We start from the raw sequence: 17,361 nt of genomic DNA, 5'->3' as shown, positions 1-17,361 counted from the left end.
ACAATTTTTCTCCCTCCTCATTATAACAGAATGGAGAGGAGGGTGGGAGGGAACATGCAACAGTAGGTTATTTTTGTCTTGTATATAGTTTTACTCTTTGGACTTGTTCATGCACTTTTTTAAAAAAGGTTTTGTTGTTACTGGTGTTTTGGTGTGGTAATGGCAGCTGGTCTGCCTGGCAAAGGATAGATGTTGTATTTTTCTAAAACATGTTTATCAATAAAGCTTTATATTTTATCAAAAAAGTTTAGTGCTATCATTGCATCACATCATAGAATGTGTATTTCAATTAATGACAGTAAACACATGTTCAGGGACAATTGGAAATTTGCATGCAAGCAACTGTATTCCTCAGCACAATTAGCAACATTAATCCATGCATCAATCACTTCATTACATCAATCCATATTATGACTCAACCTCCATTTCTCCCCCGCATTTGATAAGTAGTCAGATCATTCATAAGTACATTGAATGGCAATCCACCCCCCACATCCTCCCTAAGCACTGAAACCCTCCACAAGCACTCAGCCTCTTCCTTCCACTACAAGTACATTCACAGAGGTACTATTCTCCCTCTTCCATTAGCCCATGCAAGTCCTTAACCTGGGAACGCAAAGCATTCTTGACTTCTGTTGCCTGGGAGCATCCAGCTGGGATAGCTGTACTTTCTGGCTGAGGATACTGGTCCACCCCTCACTGTGGTCCATTCACAGAGAAATGGCTCACCTCTGGCTTCACAAAGATTGCAAGCCACATGAGGTCCTTGAGGAGGATAAACTATAGTCATATGAGTTCTATCAATGGCCACTGGTGTGGTCTGGAAACCCAATTCTTTCAAAGCCAGCAGCTACTTTAGGGATATCTTTTATGTCTACCATCTTGGGGTAAATCACATGCCTGATTGCCTCAGAAACCTCTACCACCATCTTACTGGACCAGCATGGCCAGCCCCATGTGGGTGTCTTTACCCTGTAGCGACAAGGCTAACTGCTCAGAAAGCTCCAGAAATGTAGCTTTCTTCATGAGAAATTTCTGGACTCACTGCTGGTCATCCCAGGTCTGCAAGGTGATGTGATCTCACCAGTCTTTCTTTGTGACCCTGTTCCAGCAGTGCTGGTCTACACAGCGGACATCAGTGGCTATCCTGAGCAGCATCCACCAATGTGAGTCTGCCATGTCTGTGTCCTCCTCTTTCTCCTCCTGCTCAGTCAGCTGTTTTCGGTGGGTCAGAAAATGCTGCTAAAATGTCCACAGTGCCTCATGGAAGCTCTTCTCTTTTCCTAAAACAGGAATGAAAGCACAACCGAGAGCAGTTCTTCCAATGGCGCCTCCACCATATTGTTGGCTCTGGTTGTTGGCAGCATGCAGTCCAAAATCACTACTTGGGAGGCTGTGCTGGTGGGCTGTTCAAATTTCATGTGACATGCAGAGTGGACAGTCAAGTTTTCCCAAACTGTATCCTGGCCAAAGGGTTAGAGCAGCCACATTTCAAAGGAGGGCAGAAAGGAATCTGGACATAGTTGGTTTGACTGAGATCTGCGTGCTGTAATGTGGACATAAGTGCCCTGGGTTGAGGCCCAGGCTAGAAAATTCTTAACCTAGCATTGACAATCAGTGTAGATGCTCAAGACCTGGATTTGCTAACCCAGGATCTGCTGACTTGAGTCCCACTAACCCTGGGTTTGCATTGCAATGTAGACATACCCTGTCTGTGGGGAGGTGGCTGCAGCATGTGGCAGATCTTTGCTCTGGGAAGATCAGCAAAAATGGGACTGGGATTATTTGAGAGTGGAAGGAGATAGGAGGATGGGAAAGCACAAATCATAGCTAATCTTGTCCCTCTCCTTTCATGGAGTGTGGGTTTTATGAAGCAATATTTTCTATATGTGCTGACTTTTAGCACTGAATGTTATTTATTTTTCAAGTATTATACATATATATCCACATCTTCATATTTGAATACTTTTTTATAGGCTATCTGTATTCTTCATCTACTTTGGACCAGTGATATATGATCCAAAAATCTCAGAGTAAAATAAGCTACATAAAGAGCTGGGATGAAATTCTGACCCCATGGGACGAGTTTTGCCAGTGACTTAAATGAGACCAAGAGTTCATCCTGATATCTTTAAAAAAAAAAGCAGCACATTTGCAAAGCATTAGCCATTTACATGAACCATAGTTAGAGCTAGACATAAGTTACTAATTCCTTACTTTCCTAGGGTTCTTAAACTAACATATGGGAGTTCTGTACTGGGGAAAGCATACGAAAACAGGACCAAGTTAGTCCTATTTTGTGTTTTGTTTCAATTAACTCTTTAAAGGATAATCTTTTTTGAAGATGACTCTTTTTATAGACGTTACATCTCTGCATGGCTGAACTGTTGTCTCTTAACTTGTCTTATTTATACAAGAGCTTACAATCACAAAGGGAGTTTGCAATCTCATCTCTCCTTCATGAACTTATTTTACAAGGTCTTCCTCATTTCTTCGCTTGACCTTTCTTGTTGAAAACAAACTTGAGAGAGGGGTTCAGTATCACAGCTAATTTTTGAGATCAAATATTCATCACCTGGATGCCCTGTAGATGTATTCTCACTGTAAAGGATCTGAAGAGACTTTTAGAACAGAAGCTATCTTCAGTTATACATCTATTTCTAATATTGTTTACTGAGGTATGTTTTATTAGTGCACAATACTATTTTAATGAAGATATCCTATTGGTGAATAAATGGACTTGAATTTACCCCCTTAACATTTTGTAAAGAGCCTCTTGTCTCATTATAGATGACTCACTTGATTTGATCTAATTCTCTTTTCTGTTTAATTTTTCATTTGCACGTCTAGCCACAATAAAATATGAACACCTGGCTCAGGGAACTAGTAATTACAAATATTGTTGCTATAGGCAACAGTCTCTTCCTTTGATCCTGAGATGCTTGCATTGTTCTCCTCAATAATGCTATATAAATATTGATTGGTTGATGAAGCAAAATTTGCCATTGGCCTCTTCATTATTCTAGAGGGAAGAAAAATAATTTAATGAAACAGTTGTAAGTGAACGTGGTCTAGCACGACCAGATAGAAAAATCGGGATGGGGTGGGGAGTAATAGGTGCCTATATAAGAAAAATTCCCAAATATTGGGACTGTCCCTATAAAATTGGGACATCTGGTCACCCTAATGTGGCCATTAATTCCAGCTCCTTTGCTATTGGCTGTAAAGCAACTTCCAAGTGCATGACTTTGTTGAGAAGGCCTTTTTACTAGACCTTTCTAAAGAGTTAACTACTATCTATCTCTAAATTACAGATATTCTGTGATACCAGACGTTTGGGCCCAATCCTGCAAGGTCATGGCTACAAGAGTGGGGAATTGGAGGGCTCCAAAACTTGCACTGAAGCATGAGGCCTCACAAGGTAAAGTTGGGTCTGTGAACTTGGCCTCTTGGGGTATCTGTGGCTTCCTGAAGCAGCTCTGCTGCTCCTCCTGCTGGACTGGAGGACAAATTCCACCCCCTATGCTATACTTTTGCGAAAGTTTTTGAGGGGCTCCTTGTGGCATAGAATCATAGAATCATAGAATATCAGGGTTGGAAGGGACCCCAGAAGGTCATCTAGTCCAACCCCCTGCTCAAAGCAGGACCAAGTCCCAGTTAAATCATCCTAGCCAGGGCTTTGTCAAGCCTGACCTTAAAAACCTCTAAGGAAGGAGATTCTACCACCTCCCTAGGTAACGCATTCCAGTGTTTCACCACCCTCTTAGTGAAAAAGTTTTTCCTAATATCCAATCTAAACCTCCCCCATTGCAACTTGAGACCATTACTCCTCGTTCTGTCATCTGCTACCATTGAGAACAGTCTAGCCCATGCCCTTCTCCGAATGCCCTCCGAGTGGCTATTTTGATGGGAAGTATCAATTTGGGCCACTGGCTTATCCTGAATAAGACACTGGAGGAAAGTGAGCATCCCCTGTGGGGAAGGATTGTTGGAAGAACTATCTTCTTCAAAAGTGAGGTATCAGCTTTGTTAAATCCGTAATTTTAGTGAAGCTTTCAGAATTTTGTGAAGACACCACTCACAAAGACTGCAGTTTAAGAAAATTTAAGAAAGTGAGCCGTGAATATCTAAATATAAACCAGTTTTAAAATATAGTGCACAACAAGTGCCTGCTGGTGTGAGTCCTGGGTATAATACACAGAGCACTGTTATCAGACCCACATTAGCTCCAGTCATTCATTTGTTGCTCGCCTGGGGCTTATTGGCTGCAGGGTCGGAAACTCCAAGGTTCAGTATTAACCTTATAACATTGGTCCCCTGTTGATCTTTCTACAAGTTATGATGACCTCTTCTGTACATGACTTGCTGCTGGATGCATTTGCTAGGAAATACAAGTGATGCTGATTGGTTATTATTAGTTACAGTCATAAAGGATCGGGGAGAGACATCAAAACTCCAAATTCCATAAAAATGAGGATCAGGGTGGAATAAAATATTTTTTGTCTTTTAATGGTTATTTTAGAGTCTGGGGAACTTTGGGGAGCCCTAAGGCCTTGATACTTGCCTCTCCCCCGAAGCCTCATCCCCTGCTGTGTGTTGCTATCCATGTCATCTGTAGGCAGCATAGCCACCAACAGCACCAGGGAGAGTGGAAGAAGCTACCCGAGCAGAGAACACAGCAAGCTGCTTCTGCTGCTTCAGATATACTTGGAGAGTGATGGCAGGAAGGACTGTTTCCTTCGCTGCCACAGGCAGTATCTGGTAGCTTGCCAGATAGGGGGAGAAGAACTTCCCTCTCCCCCCTTTAAATAAATAGCTGAGTTGGGGCCGGGAGAAGAGGAGGGGGGAGCTCTGTCACTGAATTCAGTGCCAGCTCCCTCTTGTAGCAAAGCATGGGCTCTGCTCACCTTCTTTCTCCAACAAGAAACTTGCCTTGTGAGTCTTTACCTTCCTGCCCATTGCTTCCTGAAGGACAGAGCAAATGCTGTAAGGAGGACGGCAGAAGAAGCAAGTCAAAGTGAGATCACCACTCAGGGCTGACAGCTGCCTGCTATCTCTTCTATCTAAGTACTTATATGGTCCCACAGTGGCCAAAGTATCTGAACTCCTCACAGACCTTAAAGATTAACATTATCATCACAAGGGCAGGGATATATTATCCCCATTTTACAGAAGGGGAACTGAGGCACAAAGCATTTGAGTGAAGTGTTCAAGGTCATCAAGGAAGTCTTTGGCAGACCTAGGAACTAAACCCAGATTGCTTGAGTCTCAGTCCAGGGCTGTAACTACTGTTTCCAACAACCTCTCCTTAAAGCACAGTAACACTCTGAAATGTTTGTTCTTTCCCGAGCAATGTAAAAATAACCGAGGTACTGAAGGAAAGTCACAGAGCTGCCTTGGAACTACAATCTCCATGAGAACATGCAAGGGGCTCCCCACCTGCATAAGGCCACTGGGTTTGGACTCCTATTTCTGTGTGAAATGGTCAACATCCACAATATGCCTTTTTTACAGCTGCCCTGCTGTGCGTGCTGGTTTAGAACAAGACCCCTTCCGAGAGAGTCCAGTAAGCATCCAAAAGTTCTGATCTGACTGACTTTCTGGGTTTACAAAGTTTTAATACTTGAAATCTATATTTAGATAGGTTAGCAAAGAAAGAATTGTTAATGAGTAATCTTTGTCCATTAGGGCAATGAGCCAATGAAGAGATGAGCCCAAGCCCAGAGTCAGCCGGTTATCACTACAGACTTCTGTTAAACCTAAAAAAGCAAAACAAAAATGTTCCTGTTTGAAACTTATTAGGATTTTGAACTGAGTGCAGAGGCTTTCCACACACGGCCATTCTCAAGACTCTGGAAAAGGACAGTAAGTAATATAATTGCTTAGTGGGTATTAATCTTGCTGTTTGATCATATTTAGTCATGGAGTACAATTTTTTTCTCACTTACATTATTTAATTAATGTAAATGCATCTCGAGGAGCTAGAAAAGTTAATGATCTGGACGCCAAAATCTCTAAATATTACTTGAATGAAAAATATATTAATACTATAAGACAATGTAATCTCATCAGTATACTTTGTGTGACAACAGATATTTTCTTTGAGAAAATTTCATTGAATTGATGAAAAAGTAGCGACCGTTAGGATATGTCATCTTACATCAGTAAATATTGCATAACTTTTATAATAGGCCAATTCTACCTTGTTGATTTATACAGAACATCTTTATAGCAGCAGTTGGCATCTTTTACCTGTTAGAAACTGAGAGCATTTTAAATGTGTATAATGGGAGAAAAGTAGATTGTTCTTCAGGAAAAAGTTATTATTGTTTTATGTACTTCTCTTTTGTTTGCAAGTTTCAGGTACAGGTGGTAGTGTTTCAAAATAAAGCCTCTTTTAAAGTTTAGAGCTTTAACACTTATTTTCATATAATCATAAGTAATGATACACAGTGTCCTGCTAGAAGCATCTATTGTTTAATTCCAGTCTCAGCTTTTAGAAAAATAGCAGTTTGTCCGGAATTGTTCTGCTGAATTGTTCTGCTGTTAAAAAAAAAACAAACCCTAAGGTAAGACACGCTTACTCTGAATCTATTGTTTATTATTATGTGCATTACAGTAGCACCTAGAGACTCCAACCATTTGGACCTCAGTGTGCTAGGCACTGTACAAACAAATAGTAAGAAACAGCCCCTGCTCCAGCATTTACAGTCTAAATAGGCAAGCCAGACAAAGGGTACTAGGGGAAAAAGAATGGCACAGAGACATGAAATGATTAGCCCAAAGTCATGTATTAGCAGAGCCAGGATTAGCACCCAGCTCTCCTGAGTCAAATTTCAATGCCCTATCCACTGAACCACACTACCTCTTTAGAAAGGTTGCTCACTTTTGTGTATTAATGTTTACATTGTTTTTTTTCTCAGAAAGATCTTTCAGTATATTCTACATTTTAGCCACAGGAGAGTATCTCTGTACTGACCTAATTTTAAATGAATTGTTGAATTCCTAACTGTAATTTTCAAACAAATAAGAAAACAATATTTCGGTCTATATGTCACAGAGTTCTCACAGGTTTCAGAGTAGCAACCGTGTTAGTCTGTATTCGCAAAAAGAAAAGGAGTACTTGTGGCACCTTAGAAACTAACAAATTTATTTGAGCATAAGCTTTCGTGAGTTACAGCTCACTTCATTGGATGCATTTGGTGGAAAATACAGTGTGGAGATTTATATACACACACAGAGAACATGAAACAATGGGTTTTATCATACACACTGTAAGGAGAGTGATCACTTAAGATGAGCCATCACCAGCAGTGGGGGGGGGGGAGGAGGAAAATCTTTCATGGTGACAAGCAAGGTAGGCTATTTCCAGCAGTTAACAAGAACATCTGAGGAACAGTGGGGGGTGGGGTGGGAGGGAGAAATAACATGGGGAAATAGATTTACTTTGTGTAATGACTCATCCATTCCCAGTCTCTATTCAAGCCTAAGTTAATTGTATCCAGTTTGCAAATTAATTCCAATTCAGCAGTCTCTCGTTGGAGTCTGTTTTTGAAGCTTTTTTGTTGAAGGATAGCCACCCTCAGGTCTGTAATCGAGTGACTGGAGAGATTGAAGTGTTCTCCGACTGGTTTTTGAATGTTATAATTCTTGACGTCTGATTTGTGTCCATTCATTCTTTTACGTAGAGACGGTCCAGTTTGACCAATGTACATGGCAGAGGGGCATTGCTGGCACATGATTGCATATATCACATTGGTAGATGCGCAGGTGAACGAGCCTCTGATAGTGTAGCTGATGTGATTAGGCCCTATGATGGTATCCCCTGAATAGATATGTGGACAGAGTTGGCAATGGGCTTTGTTGCAAGGATAGGTTCCTGGGTTAGTGGTTCTGTTGTGTGGTGTGTGGTTGCTGGTGAGTATTTGCTTCAGGTTGTGGGGCTGTCTGTAAGCAAGGACTGGCTTGTCTCCCAAGATCTGTGAGAGTGATGGGTCGTCCTTCAAGATAGGTTGTAGATCCTTGGTGATGTGTTGGAGAGGTTTTAGATGGGGGCTGAAGGTGATGGCTAGTGGCGTTCTGTTAGAGTTCTCACACTAGCCCATGTCCTTCTCATTGCTTTATGTCATATGTTGTATTGGTTACCACCATGCCATGCAACTCAAAATTACTTGGTGACATGGGCTGGAAATAAAAATCTCCAAATTTGTTCATGTTTCTCAAATATTTTTTAAAGAATTAAAAAAAAAAATGAAGGCACGGCATTAATCATTCCAGAAAAGATGTAAGACTCTGATTCAAAGCCCATTGAACTCAAGGGGAATCCTTCTACTGATTTCAGTAGCATTTGGGTCAGGTCCTAAATCTATGCTATATTAACATTTATTTTGGGGGTATTTGATAGTTCAGGTATGTGAAGAACCAAACACTCAGACTACCTTTTTGGAAAATGTACCTTACTAATCTTTATGTTTGAAAAATTCTGTCCCTTGTTTGGTATCTTTTTCTTCTAATAACTGAAAATAGATTTGATCACTCTCACTAAAGAAGATAGCAAATATGACTAGATTTTCATGTTCATCAAACTTACGTTTGTACTTTACCTGAAAATGTGTGGTTATGGTGCTTTTGCCTTTCAATGAACCTAGATACTTTTGAAATTAATTGCTTCATCAGAGGCCTGGTCTAGCTTAAACTGAAGCCAAAAGCAGTTTTGCTGGCTTTAATTCTAGTGGGGCCAGAAGCAGGCTCCTGATAGGAATATACAATAAAACTGAAATATATATAATAAAACTATGGGATTATACATATAAATTATATATATAAATTATGGGTTATATAGATGTAAATTATGGGTTATCTCATAATAAAAGTAAAAATCGTGTGTGTTTGTGAGTGTGTGTATGGAATATATATCTCCATTTAATATGGAATATTAAAAATATATGTTGAATGTTTGAATCTGTTGAAGTATAGTAGGGCATCTCTGTGTAATGATAATATAAATGTTGTACTTAACTCAAAGTATTTAATAAGTATATGGTGAAAATAATCTCCAGGTGCTGGGAATCAGATATTGTTCAATATCTGATTATCTAAAATAATTCTCTTTGTTTCTCCATTGTTCCTTTACTACAAATAATTTTGTCATATGAAAAACTGGATAAAAAGAGGCAAAATTCATATCAGCTTGGATAGGTAGATGTGGAAAGAATGTCTATTAAAAACTGGCATTCTAGCTTCCAAATCATATCTGTGCTGTTTAATTCCTTTGTATTTTAGTAAGGCCTCCCCTTTCCTAGGTGGACATTGGTCTTCTATGCAATCTATTTTCTTCTTTCAAGCATCTACCTTTTACCCATAGTAATACATTTTTGTTCCACCTGCAGAAAGAATATCAGATAGTCATTTACTTTAGGGTTTATGCCAGGCTTATCTTGATATAAAGAAAGTAGATGAAAGATAGACATTTAATCATTTTGGTAACCTTCTACAAGAAGCTCTTGGAAATCATTTTGTTTTTGGGATACTGAGCTTTGAATTAAGAGAGAGACTACTGATTACTGCTCATACAAAGGAACTGACTCTGGAAGGAGTGCTGATGCAACTTTAATGTTTGAATTCTCAAAGAAAAATCTTCTACAGTTTGTGAAAACACCTCTGCCAAAATGCCACATGTAGTCAGAAAGACTCAGTCCACAGGTGAAGATGACATCATTTGCTACACACCAGATGATATCAACCGCATGATGGCTCTATATTTCTGTTCACTGTGGACAAGATTCCATTAATCAGAACAAGTATCAGAGGAGTTGCCGTGTTAGTCCGTATCCACAAAAACAACAAGGAGTCTGGTGGCAACTGGCACTGGTTGTTAATATTTGAATATGTATTGTAGTAGCACCAGGATCAGCCCTTTTGTGTTAGGCACTGCACAATCACATGAACAATCACATCCCTGGCAGTGTGAATTATTCAATGGAAAACTATCAAGCTTATCACTGACAAGGAAATATGAAAAGAACTAAATATTTATAGCACCTAATTACCAGCTCAGTTGCAGGAAAGTTAGATTGGTATTAAGCCCTTAGTCCTGCATATGTCCTGTGGACTGTTCAGTCAAGTTTGCAGAGGTGAAAAGGGCCTCCCACAGCTGTTCTCCAGGAGCAAGATGCAGAAAACCTCTCCAGATGCCACGAACAATGGAGTTTCGTGCCACCCCAGAGCAGCAGCAACTATAGTAGAGAAGCTGCTGGAGGAGAGGACAGAAGCACAGTAAGGGGTTCCTATAACTGGCTATTAGTAAGGGACCTTCAGGTTTGGGAACTTGATGGGGGGGTTCGTGAGAGAGCTGCTAGTCTGTAATTCCATGCTTCCCTGGATCCTCTGTGGGGGAAACTCTCACAATGGGTTGCCATCTTCTTGACAGCTCTAATTAGGAGACATTAGGAGATATATTTTGGCAGATCAGCCCATTTTGTCCCTTCCTGGCTGTCAGACGACCCTGCCCCTTCCACTGGGACCTGGGAGGGCTACTGCTTTCCCTGACAGCACCCCCCAGTGATATACATTATAGTCAGGGAATCGAATGGGGAGGGCTTAGAGGTGGCTATGCTTAGCAGGAGGGGATGAGCTCTCTACCCCCATTCCAAGATACCAAGAGACTTCTGCAGTTGTGGAATCATGATTTTCTGCTGGCGATTGGTTTACATGTTTGCTACAGAAACATCATCTGGTCTATGATACAAGCACCATTTGACATTTCTGTGTAAACTGTTTATGTCTGAATGGACAATTTTAAAAAAGCTGTCCTAATTAGAGGACTTTGGTTTATGTTAGGAAAGAGCTTAATAGATCCCTATGAACCAATCTAAAAATAATTATACACTTATTGTACTTGTTCCTAACATTAATTGCGTGCCAGTTGACTCAGCTCTGGGATTTCTTCATACACTGAGACTTTATTAGACTCTTCCACTGTGGGTATGGAAGCTTTCTATAGTCTTTATTGGTTTACAGATACTGGGTTCAATTTTTAAAAGCAATGAAGTGACTTAGGAGCCTAAGTCCAATGGAAAGTCAATTAGGTGCTTTTGAAAATGTTACTTACTGATTTCATTTACCCATGGAAGTCTGAAACCCCCGCTATAATTTCCAAGTGAAAGAATACTTTATTTAATAAAAACCTCCGAATACTGGGTCATAATAATAAAACAGAACAGGAAAGACAAAGCAAAAAATTCACGTTTTTTTCAGTGTGGGCAATGAAAATTCAGCAGTTAGATTATTATTACATTTTAAATTGCTTGAATTAAGGAAGCACTTTTATAAAGGGGAAAACCATGCACACATACCAATCGTCTCTCTAGTCGATATGGTTGTTGTTTTTCATAGCTTTTCTCTCTGTTTAATCAAAAAGCTCTTTGTGTTTTAAATGGGGAGAGTGCATACTGATTGCTAAGGCACATTGTCTTCCTGCTTGAGCCATGATACTCTGTAATGAAAACTGTAACCCTGAATTTGTGAATAAAGGTGGGAGAAACTGTATATTTGTTTTGAGAATTTTGTTATTTTTTTCAAAATATGGAAAGGCCAAGATTTTCAAGGATAGGAGTCTAAATTTAGGCTTTTATATCCATATTTAGGCATTGTGACAGGGTCGGGCCAGATGGCTATAGTAGAGTAATAGAAAGCAGATATATTAGCCCCAGGCTAAGTAGGTTCCTTTTCTCTGGGTAAGGGAACAGGGAAGGTTCCAGAATAATCAGGAACCTTCTGGAGACAATTAAGACAGGCTGATTAGAACATCTGCAGCCAATCAAGAAGCTGCTAGAATCAATTAAGGCAGGCTAATCAGGGCACCTGGGTTTTAAAAAGGAGCTCACTTCAGTTTGTGGTGTGCGTGTGAGGAGCTGGGAGCAAGAGGCACTAGGAGCTGAGAGGGTGAACGTGGACTGCTGGAGGACTGAGGAGTACAAACATTATCAGACACCAGGAGGAAGGTCTTATGGTGAGGATAAAGAAGGTGTTGGGAGGAGGCCATGGGGAAGTAGCCCAGGGAGTTGTAGCTGTTGCACAGCTGTTCCAGGAGGCACTCTAGACAGCTGCCTTCCACAGGGCCCTGGGCTGGAACCCAGAGTAGAGGGTGGGCCCGGGTTCCCCCCAAATCCTCCCAACTCCTGGTCAGACACAGGAGGAGTTGACCTGGACTGTGAATTCAGAAAAACGGCCAAGCTGAGGGCTGCCGTGAAGCTCCAAGGAGAGCAAATCCGCCAATAAGCACAAGACCCACCAAGGTAGCGCAGGATCTTTGTCACAGCACCTAAATAAGTGGCCAGATTTTCAAATGTGGTGAGCACACAACAGCTCCTCTTGAGGCCCAATTCTGTGTGTGCAGCACATTTAAAAATTCAGGCCACTTATTTAGGAAATTATGAAAGAATAATGTGACAGCCTAATCCCCATCAGCTGTTGTGGAAAGCAGAATTATCACATATAACATATGTCATTGCAAGGAAAAGGCACAGCATTTTTTAAAAGGCTAAATTGTACATTATAACTTCACATCAGGGTTTGTTATAGTAAATACTGAAACAACCTTCAGAATTCTGGCCTGTAATATGTACACAGAAATGAATTATCTTGCTTTACTTATCCTTGTTTCTTTATCTTTCAAGGTTTCCTTTCAGCCTGTGCCCTGACTGTCACATTGTTCTTCTATTAAAGACCAGATGGGATCTGAAATGAATCTAATTGGACATTCCCAGCTACCTGGTGCTGATGGATTTTCACTTCCTGAAGGTCCTAATTTATTTGGTAAGTCATCAAATTAGCTTAAAATGTATCTACAGCAAATTATACTGAATCAATAGCCTAGAATCAAAATATTGAAGTCCTACAGTCAGTTACCATGGTCCATTCTATGAAATCAGTTTTTACGCAGAACTCCCTATTTAAATGAATGATAAAATAAGGTGCAATATGTGTTGTTACGTGCCACAGTTTAACAAAGCTTGTAGTTTACTCTTATAGCACTATTCTGCTGCCATGATAAGTCATTCAGCAAGGACAGCCTATTATAGATAGGCAGGAAATGATCTTCAGGTTAGTCATTTATGTCCAGCTGAGCAGATACAAAATATTTTTAGTCAATTTATAACTAAATGATACTATAAAATATGTGTATTGCCTTCTTATATACATTTATGAAAAGAATTGAATTGGTATTAAAACCATTACTCTATTTTTATAGAGACCATTAAAAACTGTGCTATTAACTTCAGTGCATAATAGAAGTTATAATAAAGGCTGCAAAATTCTACATAGCTGAGACTCCACTGCATTTTTCCACTGTGAAGCATGGGCTTGTTAATGAATGAAGAATACTCTGTCAATATTTTATGAGTACAGGGAAGCTGTCTTCTATTATGTGTGTTACTGGGAAATAAGAAAATAACTAAGATAGCTGCCCTTTCTTCTACACAAATGATGCCCCTCTTCTGAGTTGGAGCGTATGTCTGGGGCCTTACAAGTTGGCTTCCCAGTCGAGGAAAAAGTAGTGACAAGAAGTCTGGGATACGTTACATGTAACATGCTTTCTTTATACCTATGCATCAGTCCTAAAATGCAATGGTCAAACAGCATGTAGGACAATCTTTTCTTCCAGGAATCTCAGCCCAACATCAACACCTGATTCTCAGAAACTCTGCCACAAGAATTGACTAATCTGAGCCCCATGCAGAAAGCAAACTCACTTGCTGTTCACACAACTTCCTCTCTCCCACATCATCCACTTAGAACTTTGCATAACCCAAAACTAACCACAACACAGCATGTCTTCCAATGCCATGTCTACACTAGCAGTGTTTTGCTGGTGTAGGAACACCAATATGCTGCACTGACAAAGTGCTTCTAGTGTGGATACAGCTATACTGGCAAAGCTGTACTTTGTACCAGTATAGTAAAACCACCCCTCACAAGCAAAACAAGCTATACTGGTACAAGCACAGCTTTTCCTGTATAACTTCATCTACAGTAGGGGCTTCTGTAGCAGCGCTATGTCAGTCAGAGAGCACACCCCTGACCGACGTAGCTCTGCCAGCAAAAGTTTGTAGTGTGGATGTGTCAAAAATCAAAACTTGCTCACATGCTTAAGGAAAAAATTCTTGGAGGACTATGTGTAACCACATCACCTGTTGACACCTGCACTGACAACAGCTGTGAAGGGCTATCTTGGTGATCTGGTCCATTTGCTGTATTAATTATTATTGTTATTATTTATTTGGATTACATTTACTGCTTAGAAGACACAGACTAGGTAAGGGCTCCATTGCTGTATTCATTGTATTGTCCCTGCCCTGGACAGCTTGGAGTTGTAGGCCCTGGTACTGCAGTTTGCTGCATGCAGAGGGACTGCTATGCCTGTATCGAGACCCGCTGAAGTTAGTGGGACTCTGTGCAGACACAGAAGTCTGCCTGTGCACAAAGAAATGCAGGATTGGAGTCTACACAGACAAGACTGACAAAGGTGGGATTAAGGTTATTGTTACTATCTTGCTTGTATAGCTGGGAAACTGAGGCACAGAGAGAGTGACTTGCCCAAAGTTACACAGAAAGTCTGTGGAAGGGCCAGGAGAGGAACCCAGATCTGCTAAGGGGCAGTACAGTGCCTTAACAAAACTATTTTCCCTCTTTATGAATTTTCTTGTTCACTAAGGAATTTTGCATCTAAATATTTTTGAAGGAAAATTTACTTTCCATAAAATTGCACGTTTCCCTGGGAAAATTTGAATATGCTGATTTTTTTTCAATTTTTCTCCAGGAAAATCAAAATGAAATATTTAATTTGGGGCTAGAGGTTGACCTAAATTGAAATATTTCAAGGAAGTTGTAGTTTTGGGTGCTTTGTTCTTGCATACTCCCCCATGGGCCAGGCTCCCTGTCTGGACCACATCTCAAGTACAAATTGTATGCTAAGATCACACAAGATTGTGTTCATCATTTCTCTTTTCCACAACAGTTTGTTAACAGTTAGCGTATACCTGGATCCCCTGTGGCTAAACTGGATTGTTAATGAGCAGATGTTTGAGTTGGGAACCTCCGTGAAACAAACTAAACCTATGAATGCTTAAACTTTAAAGAGATTTTTTTTTCCCCCTTGACTTTGGAGCCACTGTCCTGTGCTGGGAGAAGTATATTTTAGGAAATTCAATACCGTGCAGTTTTTAAAACAGCAATAAATAGCCACAATTTTAGATATATTTGTCTATTTGTGAAATCCCATGGTCACAGGCCAAAATCTATGAAAAAAAGGGTGGCATTCAAATTTTGGGATCAAATTCTGGATTAATTTTCACCAGTAAAAGTCCAGAGTAATTTTGTTGATTTTGATTGAATTACTCCAGATTTTCACTTGCGGGAGGGTAGATTTTGGCCCCAAAAATCCACTATGTTATTAAGTTCAGTGATATTTTCTGGAAAAGAGATTAAGGCTGGGCAACTCTCAAATACAAGGAAGTGTGTTGATTTAAAACATGTTCTCTTCAACAAGGGCTTGACTGACCCATGCTGAAATTGTCAGTTCTTGGGGCAAAGCTTGTACAATCCAATAGGACATGCATGAGGCAATAAATAATATGACATAGTGGTCAGAAACTAGTACAGGGACTTAGGAGACCTGGGTTTTAGGGTTCTGCTACTGGCCTGCTGAGTGACCTTGGGCAAGTCACTTCATCTCTCCGTTTCTCAGTTTCTCCATTGTACAATAGGATAATCTCATTACCTCCTTTGTAAGATGCTGTGAGAGTTATGTATTATGTGTGTGCACTGCCTAGCAAAATGGAACCTTGATCTAAGTTGGGGTATTTCTGTAATATAAATAATTAAAGTATAATGGAATTGAATTAGGCCTCAAATTAGGAAGGACGTATTTCACCTAAGCACAACTTTCAACTGTCCCTCTTTCAGAGGGATCTCACTCTATTTAGTCCAAAGCTAGTATGTTTCTCTTAAATTTGGCGTCCCCACACTTTTATTGTTGAAAATTTGCATCAGAAATACAGAATCATGAAACCAAGATGAGAGAGCGTTATTTATACTAAGGAAATGACTGACTGCTTTTTAAATTTTGTGCATGAATACTTCTTTGTGTCCCTCAATTTGAACTTTGTGATACATTATGTTTCAGATTTGGGCCTTGGCAGATTGAGATTTATACACGAAAGGCGGTTAGAGGGTAATTTTATATTTTAAAGACACTTGGAACAATTAAATTTCTCATGCAATGCCTCACATATGGCTTTGATATAACAGGAGGGACTGTTAGTCGGTCAAAATTGATTTCTCTACAAAATATCCTCCACCCCTCAAAAAACTAAACACATTTTTCTTTTATGTTTTTTTTTTAAGTATTGGATTTGCTTTGTAGTTCATTCAGGCTAGAGCTACCTGGAAGGCATTGTTAGAACCATGAGTGTATATCTAAGTGTCCCTTTGAATGTACAGTTCTGAGTATTGGGGGTCTAGTTATTTAGTAAAGTTATGCTGTCATTGTGCAGGTTTACACTGTGAAGCTGATCACCATGGTAATCCTAAAGTAGCTCTCAAGATTTATCAGCACTTTAAGATTTATAGTTGCAAGAAGTTCAGTGTGTCCTTCAGGATAAACAAATTTCACTTTTGGTGGCTGGAGACTGCAAATTGCTGTTTTAACAATATATTCCTAGAGTAATGTATCTATTGTAGTTAATGTCTATTTAGGCTCTCACTTTTTAACTGAGATTTTGTTTGTGGAGTTATGAGCTCCTGAAAAGAGGTGCTCCCTTTTGGAAATGACAAAGTGACTTTAACCAGAGCAGCGCCACTAAAATGTTGACATTTCTTTATTATTGTGTCTTCTATAACTGGAAAAGCTCCATTTATCTACCTTGTCATTCTGATGGTTTAGAAACAAACCAGATGTCTAATATATCTGCATAGCAAGCATCTTTTGTTTGAAGAAGTCAGCAAACAAATACATTAAACTACCCATCTATACCACATTATTTGTAAGGAGAATGGGGACCTCCTATGGAGAGAAAATTCCTTTTCTTCCCTCCTCCCCTATTCACCCACAGCTATGACAACTGTTCCAGGTAAGGGAAAGGGGCCTGTCTCCGAGTAGGGGCTCTGGAGGTCCATGTGATTTCCCAGATGACCACCTCTATGAAAGGCAGAAACAGAGGGCATCTGGGATTTCCTTGTCCAGCAGGAAGGGGCAATGGGAATAAGTCATAAAAAGAGCAGAGAACCAGGAAATAGAGGGCGGTCAACTGGTCAGTGCCTAGAAGGAGCCTGCTGCTGGAATACACATACTTTCAAGAT

This window comes from Dermochelys coriacea, chromosome 1, assembly GCF_009764565.3.
Source record: "Dermochelys coriacea isolate rDerCor1 chromosome 1, rDerCor1.pri.v4, whole genome shotgun sequence".
Lineage (NCBI taxonomy): Eukaryota > Metazoa > Chordata > Testudines > Dermochelyidae > Dermochelys > Dermochelys coriacea.
Note: the sequence above shows the minus strand (reverse complement) of the source record.